A 12,231-nucleotide genomic window follows, 5' to 3' on the forward strand; every position below is an offset into this window, starting at 1 on the left:
TATTTTTTTTTCCAGTCTGGAAATGCAGTAGTACTTAAACTTCCTATTTAAGCAGTTATGGACATTATATTTATTAACCCAAAGCAATATTCTTTCAAGAAAAATTTGAAAAGAGAACCCTACATGGGATGCTGATAGTCAGAGAAATCACTAGGCCCGTGACCTTGATTCTGAAGATCTGTGTCCTGGGGTCATGCACCATTTCCCTTTAAGGCCTAAGTTCATGTTTGTCTCTCTCTGGAACTTTTCATTTTGTTCTCATTCATACCTTTGCAAGGAGGTCAAGGAGTAATGACCTGTGCAAGCTGCTTTCTTATGCAGTGGCAAAACCCTCCCCTCTCCAGGTTTTGAGTTCAGTCCACATTTTCATAGATGGTTCAGAGCAACTGGTTGCACTGTGTTTCTGGAGACTCCACTTATTATATTTCAGTCTAAATAACAGTGGTCACTTAGAGATAACACCCCCAGGGCATGGTTTCGGCTTGGCTGTCTTTGTTCTAAGTGACTTCAGATGAGTGCCACTTAAGCAATTCTATTTGAATTCTTTAAGAACCAAGAAGTAAACAAAAAAGCTTCTCAGAAGCCCAAGTGTGTGTTCAGAGTCTGTGCACTGTGCCTTTCCGATCTTATCTACACTTGGAATTTTAAGTTTAGTTCTCTTGTTTCATTATTTTATTTGGTTTCCAAATCATAGCTGACTTGAAGGGAAAGATTGGGAAAGTTGCAGAGGTGAGATGCAAGAGAGAAGAAATAACCAAACCACGGGAGGCCGATAAGAGTGTTCCCCGAGTTCCAGCAGCCATTGGCCTTTGAGTGGAGGTAAGGACACCCTCTGAGTTCCAGAAGGTTCTGAGGACAACTGACTTGCCACTGGCCTTTAACAGGCAGGTTAAACCCAGTTACCAGCAGCACACTTATAAAGCCTATCACACAATCTGACTCGATTCCCCTTTTGTTCATCTTCAACTCAGATCCTGCCTATGCTTGGCCACAGACCTTGGCTTTGGACCCAGATCTGTAATTTGGATTTACCTTTGGTTTTCCAAAGTTTATTTTGTGCTTTCTCAGGGTTTGAGGTTCAGCAATGTCTTCCTTTTGATTCTCAGTGTGTGTGCTGAGGGGGCTTTGGTAGGAACCCCACATCCAGCCCTTTCTCTGGTGGTAGTACCAGCTCCTGCCTAGTACCTGCTAGATGACATCCTTTTCCTCGAAGTTTTTATTTCCATGGTCCAACAGAGTAAAATAATTGATAGTCTTATTGATAGTTCTGTGTCATCAAAGATCATTACATTCTGTATTCTTTATTTAGAAAAAAAATGTTTAATCCCTGATGGTTAACTTAAAACCCATTTAATATTTAGATGGGTAGTCCTTCAGCTATTGTGAAAATCTTAATCTCAGTGTCTTATTCTTCTAAGATTTTCTCTCTCACTCCCTCCTCTTTTTTTTTTTTTTGGGGGGGTCAGTGCTGGGGATTGAACCCAGGGCCTCACACATGCTAGGCAGTGCTCTACCACTGAGCTACATCCCTCGCCCTTGTAATCTTTATTTTGAGGTAAGATTTCTCTGCGTTGCTTAGACTGGCATCAAACTTGTGATCCTCCTACCTCAGCCTCCTGAATAATTGGGATTATAAGTGTGTTCCACTGTGTCCTTGAAATTTCTAAAAAGCAGAAATTATACTGTATTATAACAGCAGAATATTATAACTTAATGAATTATTGTTTTTGAAGAGCATAATCAACCATAGCTGGCTTACAGCACCTTTTATATGAAAAAATGTTGCATTAAGCAAAGCCATTTATATAAATTTTGTTTACAGATTCATGTTTTAGGTCAATCACATGAAATACTTAAGCAGACATATTACAATATCTTAAAATAGTTTAATGAGGGTAATAGAACTAGTGGCTGCTGACATGAAATGTTTGTTTTGGAGAGAATTTGTGGCATTTTTGCCCCGCATCAGCATAATAAGAATTTGTAGGAAAGAAGGAAAGCACTAATGTATTTGTTGAGGATTAATGACCTTGTAGAGCATTAGTAGGGGTGAATATATTATGGATGGTACTATAAATATAGTAATTAAAAAGCTGCCCACTAAACACTTTGTGGACTGGCAAATATATTCCCTTCCTTTCCTTGATGACTCACATTCAAGTGAACAGTATACTGTTTATCTTGGTCTCTTTACATTCTCAAGAGTACAAAGAGGAATGGCAATCTCAAAAATGTGTTTTGTTCTCAAGATACTGCCGATGAGATGGACAGAATCAGATTTGGTGTTTTCAGGATCGATATACTTTTTAACAACTCAGAGAAAAGTCACATGGTATATACTCCTAAAACACACACACACACACACACACACACACACACACACACACACACGCATTTTTGGAAACTATCGTTAAAGTTATTTCCAGACAAATAATATAATGTGCTGCTGTGTGATATAGAAAACGTGTGCTGTATGCTTCGTGATGTCTCAGAGCTCGTGTGTTAAAAGAAATGTCATGGTGGGTAATAGAAATGTATATATTGGGACAAAGACATAGACCTGAAACTAAGGTGAGTTTTTGAGGCAGCAAGGCCTGATGATCCCATTGCTGTTCATCTTGTGACTCCGGCGGTTAAACCTGAGCAGGCTGCTGTGTGAATGGGCATTGGAGAAGCACCATGCTGCCAGACCAGGGAGGCACACAGAGCATGCAGACACGGGTAAAGTCTTCATATGCTCCAAAATGTGTGCACCCACCTGTTTTTCCATTTAAGGGGCATCCTGGTCTTCCTAATTTCTGAAATTTCCTACTTATGAATTCATGAGGATTTTCATCTGTGAAAAAATCAATGCAGTTGAATGTGGTTTACAGCTTTGCTTTGAGTCAATCAGGGTAGGAACAGAAGACACAGGCTACCTCTGTTGTCACCATTTAATTGGCCTCCTTACCTCTTAGTTGTGAAAACTCTTCACTTATATACTGGTTTATTGATCTATTCCACATTTATTGACTGCTTACTATAGCCTGTGCCCCAGGGATACAAAGATGAATGGCCCAGTTCGTTGGCATCTGATTTCTTTGGAAACATCTCTATCCTGGCTGACTTCAATGAAAATAACCCCAGTTCTAAAATGCTGTCAAGTTCCAAAGATGGCCTTGATCTCAATCACTGACACAAGAGACAAACCGTGAGGCAGCCCGAGGGTTTTTGAGATCACAAAGGCTGCCCGAGAACATAAAAGCTGCTTTTCAAGGTGTTTTCCCCTGCCTTAGGTTTTTAAGGAACTGTGCTCCTTTTGCCATTTTTGGGATCTCTTCCAAGAACCAAGTCACTGCACCCCAGTTCTGGATTTACCAAAACCCTAGGTGGAAAACTGTGGAGGAGCCTGAAGTGGGAAGGTCTGGCTGCAGTCTTAGGCACTTGGCTAGGTAACGTAGGGGCCGAGCTGCCGCCAGCTCCACTCTGCCCTCCTTGCCTTCGCTTGCTGGTGTCTGCCTCTCTCTCTTGTTCATTAGGTTAGTCATGCTAGGAGGGATCTTTAAACTGGCACGTCTCTAGGAGGCTTTGTAAGATGGTGGTAGGGGTCTTGCTTAATGAAACTTAAATGCACACCTTTGGGAAGTTTGCACCAAGACCTGAGATCACTTTGGGGCAAGTCTTCTTCCAATCTTTTGTTTATATACTTTTTTTTTTTTGATACTCTTCTATGAGTGTTTACCCTAAAATGCCCTGTTCCACTTCATATGTACAGACATGTGTTTGTTGACCTTAAAACAGGATTGGACTGCTTTGTTTTTTTTTTTTTTTTTTTTTTTTTTTTTGGGTGGGGGTAGCATGCCAGCCAAGAATTTCAAGATCTATATCGCCCAAGTATTTGCTTGTCACCCCAAAAGAGCCTTGCTGGCTCTTTTCAAGAATGTTGATGTCATTTGGTTTATTGCCTCCAACTTCCCAGTGTGTTAACTGTGAACTGACTAGAACTAGATTTTATCTTTATGCTCCTGGTAATATCAGAGGGTTGCGGATTCTCCTCCTCCAAGGTCAGCCCCTTCATCTGTATATCTGACCCTTCTCTGTGCCTCTTGAGATCTGATTAATCCTTACCTCCTCCCACTGATACTTCCCTCAGCCTTTCCTTCTCTCCTTCAATTCACAGGAATGTCCTTCTCTGAGCACTTAAGCTCTTGTGAAGCCATCCATCTCCTCACCTTGCTGTGTCAATCTGTTGTTTCTGCCTCCTCCACTTCACTGAAATAGTCCTCAATTAGGGTGACTGGTGATTTCTTCAATGCCAAATCCAGTGGTATATTTTTCATTTTTTATCTTTCTCACCAGTTTGTACCCCATGGTACCTCTCTACCATTCCTAGTTTTTTTCAAAAGATCTTTTCCCACTGCCTGTTCTGTCATTGTTCCTGTTCTCTCGGGCTCTGCTTTTGCTCTTGCGGTAACCATGTTCCTCCAGTGACATCCCGGGCTGATGTGGTCTCTGCTGCTTTCTATGTGATATCCCCTTAGGTGCCTTTATGTTTTGCTCAGATTTCTTCCCCACCGTCACACCCAAGACTATCTGGTTATGGACTGGAGTTGTGGCTCAGTGGTACAGCCCTTGCCTAGCATGTGTGAGTCACTGGGTTCCACCTTCAGCACCACATAAAAATAAATAAAATAAAGGGATTATGTCCATCTGCAACTTAAAAAACAAAAGAATATCTAGGCACACACTGTCTGACTCTTCTACACTCTAATGCCTCACACTAAACTTTTTGTCTTATTCCTTCTGTATCTTCTCTCTCAGTTGTCACTACCATCCATCCATGTAGAGCCCACCAGGTTGTTCTGCTTTTAGCTTCTGGATGTTTCCAAGTACGGATCCTTCTCTCCCATGTCCTGCCTTCTTCTTCTGCTGCCCTGACTCTAACAACCAAACTGGCCTCACTGCACTCCTGCTCTGCTCTGCCCCTGCAGATCCACCCAGAGCAAGTACTGCATCTGAAACAGACCTGACCCATTCGTGGTTGTCTGCAACCAGGATAAAGTCAGCGCCCTCCCATAGGTGTACAAGGCTGCACTCTGAACCCCAGCTTCCTCCTGGCCTCACACTCTGGCTTCACCTACTCCATGTAATTTCTTACCTCTGCCTTCTCTGTCATCTTGTCCCCCAGCCTTAGGATGCACAGGTATCCCATTTTCCTGGAAGCCCTCCTGACATCTCCATTTCTGGGCTAGATGCCCTGGCTTGACGCGAATTGTTACACTCATTCCACTGCCCCGCAGGGCCCAGTTCGAGTGTGCACCTTGGCCTCTCTAGGCTTCACTTCCCTTGAAGATAGTGATGGAGGTCTTATTCTTTGTACCTCAGGTGCTTAGTACAATGCTTGACATATAGTTAAGTATTCAGCATGGTTTTTTTAAGCTAAAAATTAGTAATGACAGCACATCAGTTTGATGTCTATGAAAATGAGCAAAGTGATTTATGCATAGGCATTACCTTTGGAAGGGACCATGAAGGGGACCCTGCCATGCAGAATTTATGAAAATTCATTGAACTGGCACTTGTGTATGTGCGTGCTCTTTTATGTTTATGTTATACTTCTTTTTTTAAGTTTTCTTTTAGTTGTAGATGGACACAATACCTTTATTTTTTTTTATTTTTATGTAGTGCTGAGGATGGAACTCAGTGCCTCACACATACTAGGCAAGCACTCTACCATGGAGCTATAACCCCAGCCCCATATTTATGTTATATATCTATGAAAAAATTTTTAATCAATTTGATGTGTAGTCTCTCCAAGGCAGAAAATCTCCTTCTTTCTTTTTAAGCTTTTAGGTGATTTACAGAATATTAGTTCAGGTGCCACAACAAAGAATCATCTAGTGCTATCCTTGGACATTAGCATAAATGAGATGAAGAGGCATCAGGGGAAAGTGGGTGGGATCACCCAGACTTCTAGAGAGGGCCACTGAGGACCAGCCCTAACCCAGGGACCCGCAGTGACCTGCAGTTCTGTCCCACTCCAGGGACACATGCTCATCATCAGCATGCTCCATGTTTGCCTGGAGTGACAGGAGACTTCACACTTGACCATGAATAATTCATAAACATGGCTGTGTGGAAATTTGTGGTCATTATTAGCATTTTAATGAAAAAAGTGCGATCATTATCCTAAGTCTCTGTTTTGTTTCTCCTTTTTTTTTTGGTCTTCCCCCCCACAGCTAACCAACTCAATATTTCCTGAGTACTTGGGAGCTGTCGAGGTCCCTGCTAATGTGCTGACTGTCGCTATGGGCAGACGGTACCTGGAGGCTCACTGTCACCCGGGAAGCTCATGTACGTATGGGATTGTGTGCTCATTTGTGCATGTCCCCATCCTCTCCCCCTCCCTTCTCTTCTCCATTGTGGACTGTGGCAGGGTACTGAGCCTGAGCCAGTGAAGGTTTGTAAGATTTAAATGAGAGTGTTTAGAAATGCAGGGCAATGGATTGCTCTAGGGTAGGTTTTTAATATTAAATGGTGAGAAATGATATTTAAATTAGGATTTTCATGATCAAGTGATCCTGTAAAACCAGAAGATCAGCCACTTTCCTTTTCTGTTTCGATGCACCCATTCCCATACAGGCTTTTTTTTTAAGTCTGTTCTTTTTTCATCACAATATATGTAGGTGTTTGAAACCATAGTAATGCCGTACATTAGAAACACAGCCCAGTGATTGTTTTAATTCCTCTAAAATTAAAAAGAAAAAAAAAATCCCTGGACCCAGAAGAGAAGTCCTCCGGGTCTGCCTCTGCTCCGCGAGCATCCGCAGGAGAGGCCTTGGCTGTTTCTCTGTGCTCTCTGAAGGATCCTTAAGGTCCCCCTATGATGACTCTTCGGTGCCTCAGGACACTCAGGTTCTTCCAGCAGTCTTTTCGGGGGTTGTGGTTTTTCCATTTGTCTCTACCCCCTATCAGTTTAGGAAAAGGGATTCCTTCCCATCTCGTGGTCTCCTTCACTCATGGAAAGGGCAGTTTGTCTCATTTACTGTGTTCCTTCCCTTCAGTCTCTTAACCTGGGCTAGCTGTGTGGGTGGTCCTTTGTGTTTGTCGCTTCCTTTTGCACCCTCTGGAATTCTGGCCCACCTGGGGTACATCAGGGTCATTCGCTACAGTGCTTTTGCTCCTTTCTCTGGTTATATTTTTTCATGTTCACCTTTCATGCCTATTTCTGTATACAGTTCAGTGTTCTTCTTCCTAGAAAAGTTAGAAGCACCCTCAAGCCCCTCACCTAGACAGTTGCCTCTAAAATGAACCAGGTGTTCAAAGCAGTGGCGTTTGAATAGCGAGGGCAAGTGCTTACCAGTAACAGTGGAGATTCAGATCAGCTTCCAGCATGAAGGCTGTAATATCTCCAAGGGCATTATACTTTTACTCTAAAATCAGCAATTTCGTTAGCCTTACAGACTAAAGTTTACACCTGCGTGCTATAGAATAGCGGTGGATGACCGATGGCCAGTGGGCCAGATCCAGCCAATGCCTGTTTTTGTAGGAGTTGAACTTATTTTATTTTTATATTTTAAATGGCTAGACCCACATAATCTCTGTTTTTGTCTTGTGGCCCTTACGGCCTAAAATGTCTGTGATCCCATTTGGAAAACTTTGCCTACCTGCCGTAGAGGAAAGCTGATTTGTGTGACTTGTTAGCATTTGACCTGTGAAAATGCTAATTTCATGTGGTTTATTCTACTATATTTTGAAGAAATTCCAATTTCAGAATGGTTAGTATTCTAATGTTGGGAATTTTCGAGTAGAAGAGGTAAATTTATCTGGGAAATTCACATATGTGCACATCTTGGGGACTGACCCATCCCCTGTTAGCCAGGTGCCTTTCCAGAGCTTCCTGGAGGTCTCCAAGGTAAGCTGTGCCTTCCAGGAGTTGCAAGGAGCTCTTTTCACCTGCTCACTTCTTACCAAGAGGTCTCTGGGGGGAAATTGTCCTTTTTTACCCTTATGTGGGTCTGGCACATCTAGCTGTCCTCAGATGGGAGATGGCTCCGATCGCTGCTTGAGTCCTCTGCCAAACCTGTCACTTGCACCTGCTTTTACCTGGGAAGGGGGCGTGGCTGCATCTCCCAGGTAGCACATGTCCTATTACATGTTGCTGGAATGTCCTTCCCTGGAACTAGAAGGTGGTCCAGCTCTGCTTGCTTTCAGTTGATCCTTATCCTGATCCATTGCCACCGTTATTTATTTTGTGTGGGTTGTTTTGGATTCTTTACCTCCCTCCTTTTACCTCATTTCTCCCGACTTTTCAATAAGATTTGCTCTTTGAAACCTGCAACCTACGTTCTGCCGGGGCCACTGTTAGCTGTAGGAGCCTTTAACCTCAGCCACTCTGCCTGCTCCCACGTGAGACAAGAAAGCTAGGATGACTCAGGGCCTCTGCGCCAGGCCCATTTCTGAACAGGTCACAGTGTACCCTGGAGAAAGGAAAGTATTTCAGGAAAAAAAAAATCTGTAGAGTTATAATTTTACCCTCAGTGTGGTCAGGGCCATCAGTCAAGGACTGGCAGTTCACACTGCTGTACTCTGGGCTGTTTTTGAGGGTCATGTATCAAATTTAAGCTTTGATTTTCTTCTGTTTGGGGATCATGGTTACCTTTTGGTGCTGTCTTCTTGCAGGACAGGGTGCTGTTCTTTAGTGGAATGTGAAATGGCATCCAGTGAGCACCAAAATAAGTAAATAGCTAGAGCTGACCTTTCGAGACTCTTTGTACATAGTTGTGCTTGTGTTAAGACTGGAGTTTTGAAAGTCGTCCAGGAATTGCCAATATAATTGTATCCCTGTTTGTTTTTGTTTGTACCTGTCCATTCCTTTGCATCACCACAGCTATGGCTATGACCTTGGCTGTCAGGGTCTGGCCAGGGGCAGTAGCTCCGACCTCTGGCCTGCAGCCTTTCTGCATACATATTTGATTTTGCAGAATGGCCAAATTAATCTGACCGAGGAACATCTCTTATCACACCAGTCCCCGCTGAGGATGAGGGCATCCTGACTCGTTCAGAAGCTCACTCTGTTGGAGTCCTCCACATTTTCTTTTCCCTTTCCCTTATTTTCAATACCCTTCCTCATGGGTAACGATTTGTTATTTTGTTGTTTGCTTTATCACACGTTAGTTACTGTCCCATGCCAGCCTCTGTTGGCTGCTCTGCTACACACACCCTTTGCTTCAGGTTGCTCATGCTGTTCCCTCCCTGGAATGAAGATCCGTCCTTTTTGATAACTGCTAAAATCCTGCTCTTGTTATAGGGTACAGCAGAACTGCCCGTCTTTTCTAGGGAGCTTTCTATTTTCCCAGCTGGGAAGCACAGGTTCCTGCAGCTCCATTTAAGAGATTTAATCCCCCCCCCCCCTGAAGCTGTGTCCCAAATTAAATCTTGGCATATGTGTGTACTTTGAGCTTTGACCCTGAAGTCTGGTTTCCTTTCTCTGTGAGTGAGGACAGTGTCTCATCTACACAGATGCTCAGATATTTGTGGAGTCACCTTGGGCTGGGGGTTGGGACTGGATCATAACTGTCCTCAGGAGGCCCCTGTAAAGCACTTCCCAGCACATGCAAAGGGCCTGTGTGGGCCCAGGCCTCAGGGACTCAGCAGGGCGCAGCAGGTGCGGCACCAGGGGCTGTCACCTCAGGCTCTCTCTGCCTTTCCCTCCCTCTCACTCAGAGGGTGGGTATTTCCTTTCTTTTTACTCTTAAGAAATTGCCATTCACAAGGTTTAAAATGTAACAGGCACAGGAGATTGCTTCCCTGGACTTTCCTCCTTCTGAAAGGCGATGGTCTTGTTGGAGGCACCACACCACGCCACACGCCAGGTCCTCTATTTATTGGCTGGGTTGTGCTTCAAACGAGGTTAACCTTGAAAAGTGCCTTCATTGTCTCCTTGGCACAAACGATGAAACTGAAACTTGAAAGGATAGAGGAGCCTGCTAGAATGGTTACAGTTTTAGCCTAGGTTTTCCTGGCCCTGCCCCATCCGTGTCCCCCCATGCCCAGCTGCTGTGTAGTGACCTGGTGTTCATTTACTTAAGTGACACCCACTTAACCAGTTCTCCACAAAGCTGCCTTTGGTAATATGGGTCTCAAGGCCCAAAAGATTCAGCCAGAAAGGATCCCAATGTCTGTCTTGGTTTTCTTCTCTCTTTCAACTAAACCCAGTAACCACAGGCCAACTAAAGACCCTAGGATAACCCTTCACATACGAAGAGTAACAATCAATTCAGGAATGATAATAACACTTTAAAACAAAATAATAAACAAAGTAAGAAATTAAAATAAAACAGGGAATCAGTTATCATAACCCTGCACACCAAGAAATGACTGCCTGTTAACACTTCGTTGAATCCTTTTCTACACTTCTAGTGTCCTCTCTTAATAAGTTTATTTATTCTCTCTCTATTGACACTAGTACGATAATATACATGATATTTACTCCACAAGGATTGTAAACCCTTTTTATCTTGGTGCTCTGGTTCAAACCCAGGGCATTGCTTGTACAAAGCACACACTCTCCCCATAAGCTACACCCCCACCCCATAAATATCTTTTGCTAACCAGTCCATTTCAAAGAGACTCCAAGCAGGTGTGGCCTGTAGCCCACTGATTAATGGGATGTTCCAGAGGGAGACTTATACCCCTTGTAGAAAGGAGGAATTTTTCTTCTGATCAATAACTGCTGGTTAGGACAGGAAGCTGACCTTCTCCCTCCATGCCTTGGTCTCCATGGCACACATTTATAATCCTCGTGACTCAGTAGGCTGAGGCAAGAAGATCACAGATTCGAGGCCAGCCTCAGTAATTTAGTGAGGCCCTAAGCAACTTCAGTGGAGACCCTGTCTCAGGATAAAAAATAAAAAGGGCTGGGGATGCAGTTCAGTGACATAGTGCCAAAAAAAACAGCCAGACAAAAACTATGCATTGGTTCCAGCTGTCAGTTTGGAAGCACTGGCCTAGAGGGTGAGCCTGGGCAGAGCCGGGGGCTTTGGGCAAGGGTCAGTGTTCCCACTCAGCTGGGGTAAAAGGAAACATTTGGATTTTGAGTTAAAACCAGGAGCCTGAGAGCTGTGCTCAAGATCTTTAACAGCCAGGTGAGTCTGGTGACCCAGAATGGCTAGGACATGACGTGGTCAGGAGAGGGGCTCTTTGCATTGGTTTGCCTAATGTGGTGGCAGCTTTGCAAGATCATCTGCCCAGGGGTCTCTGGGAGGCTCATGGTTTTACTAATAAAATTCCATGAATGCGCCTTAGATGTAAGAGTTGAGAAAGGTTCAAAACAATGAAATTTTTTAAATAACACTGAAAATCCATGTATTTTGGAAAGTGTAAGTAGCAAAAAGCACATACAAAAACCTATCTTAGGGCCGGGGTTGTGGCTCAGTGGTAGAGTGCTTGCCTAGAGTGCGTAAGGCATAGGATTTGATCCTCAGTAGCACATACAAAATAAATAAGTAAAATAAAGTTATAAAAAATGCCCCTATCTGTAGGGTTTTGCATGTGTCTTTATAGTTTTTGTGCGTCTATTTATGTATCTGAGCTTTTATATTAAGCATCTTAATGATCATTTTGAACCTGGTTTTTGGATACCTGATTCAGCATGAATCTTTCTGATAGTATTAATTTTTTGTTAGTATGTGATTTTATACTTAATTACCTGTACAGATATGCCAGTAATTAACAATAAAGCATGTTATTTAACATTCTGGAGATTTCCAGTCTTTTGCTGTCCTTCTAAATTGAACTCTCCATTTTGACCTTAAAAAAGTTTAGAAGTGAAACCTCTAAGTTGAACAGTTTGCTTAGCTCCTGAAAGACATTGCTGTGCATACGCAGACTGCCCTTGGGAGAGGGCGCTTCCTCCCTGGGGCACACTCCTTTGGTAAAGCGGCACCCGTTTCTTTACACTCTGGAAACAAAACAAAAAATTAAAAACCACTTTCCAGTTTGATAGGTGAAACATTTGTTGTTTGCACAGTTTGCATTTCCTTGCTTTCCCCTAAAATCGAGACTCTTTATCTGTTTGGTGGCCCAGAATCGGCTGTATTAAATATGTGTGAGCCAACGTAGAAAACGTTCCTTGGACTTTTATGTGACTTTTGTGTGTGACTTCTTTTCTTTGTGTCTGACTTATATTGATTTCAAACTAAAAAGTCTGGTTCTTTGAAGGGACAAGTGGCCAGGCTCTTCCTTTGGCAG

General features: G+C 43.2%; 1 protein-coding gene across 12 annotated transcripts in view; it reads left to right on the forward strand.

The window, feature by feature from the left end:
• The window catches only part of APBB2 (amyloid beta precursor protein binding family B member 2), a 346,284-nt gene that overhangs the window by 126,636 nt on the left and 207,417 nt on the right, over window positions 1-12,231 (forward strand). For 11 of the 12 annotated variants that reach the window (XM_079152829.1, XM_079152827.1, XM_079152828.1 and 8 more), the window contains one exon: window positions 6,219-6,333. The exons of the other annotated variant lie outside the window; for it this stretch is intronic. The gene's annotated coding sequence lies outside the window, so the exon portion shown is untranslated. The remainder of the gene's footprint in view (window positions 1-6,218; window positions 6,334-12,231) is intronic. 12 annotated transcript variants of the gene reach the window in all.

This window comes from Sciurus vulgaris (assembly GCF_902686455.1).
Source record: "Sciurus vulgaris genome assembly, chromosome: 9".
In the NCBI taxonomy this organism is placed as follows: Eukaryota; Metazoa; Chordata; class Mammalia; order Rodentia; family Sciuridae; genus Sciurus; species Sciurus vulgaris.